This window comes from Orycteropus afer, unplaced genomic scaffold, assembly GCF_000298275.1.
Source record: "Orycteropus afer afer isolate SDZICR_OR568_19922 unplaced genomic scaffold, OryAfe1.0 scaffold00198, whole genome shotgun sequence".
Lineage (NCBI taxonomy): Eukaryota > Metazoa > Chordata > Mammalia > Tubulidentata > Orycteropodidae > Orycteropus > Orycteropus afer.
In genome coordinates, this window is record NW_006921785.1 from 5,862,445 (window position 1) to 5,863,297 (window position 853).

The window sequence follows — 853 nt, forward strand, 5'->3', positions numbered from 1 at the left end:
ATCAAAGTCTACACAAAGAAGCAAGCTAAAGAAGTAGAAACAAGGGAGCAGGATACAGACTCAAAACACATCCCTGAGGAAGAAGCAGCATTGGAACTCTCTGATAAGGAATTCAAAAGAATCATATTTAGATATCTTCAAAGGACTGAGAGACAGACCAAGGAAAACATAGACAAAACCCAAAAAGAATTCTTAAGAATTTATGAAGAAGTTTATTCCAACAAATTTGAAAATCTGGAAGAAATGGGCAGATTTCTAGAAACACACCACATACCTAAACTAATACACACTGAAGTGGAAAAGTTGAACAGATACTTAACACAAGAAATTGAACAGGTCATCAAAATATTACTAACTACAAAAAGTCCTGCCCCAGATGGTTTCACCAGAGAAGTCTACCAAACATTCAGAGAAGAACTAACACCATTCTTGCTCAAACTATTCCAAAACATAAAAAGAATGGAATCCTCCCTAAATCATTTTATGAAGCAAGCATAACCTTGATACCAAAACCAGGAAAAACATCATTCAAAAGGAAAACTATAGACCAATATCCCTCATGATTGTAAGATGCAAAAATCTTCCACAAAATCCTAGCCAATAGACTCCAACAACATATCAAGAAAATCATTCATTATGACCATGTGGGGATCATATCAGGTATACAAGGATGGTTCAACAATCAACATCATCCACCACATAAATAAAACAAAGGAGAAGAATGACATGATCATATCAATTGATTCAGAAAAGGCATATGATAAAATTCAACACCCATTCTTGATCAAAACTCTCAGCAAAATAGGAATAGAAGGGACATTCCTCAACATAATAAAGGGCATCTATGCAAAAC

General features: G+C 34.7%; 1 protein-coding gene across 1 annotated transcript in view; it reads right to left on the minus strand.

Moving 5' to 3' along the window:
* The window catches only part of ACAP2 (ArfGAP with coiled-coil, ankyrin repeat and PH domains 2), a 167,578-nt gene that overhangs the window by 148,313 nt on the left and 18,412 nt on the right, over positions 1 to 853 (minus strand). The window lies entirely within an intron of this gene.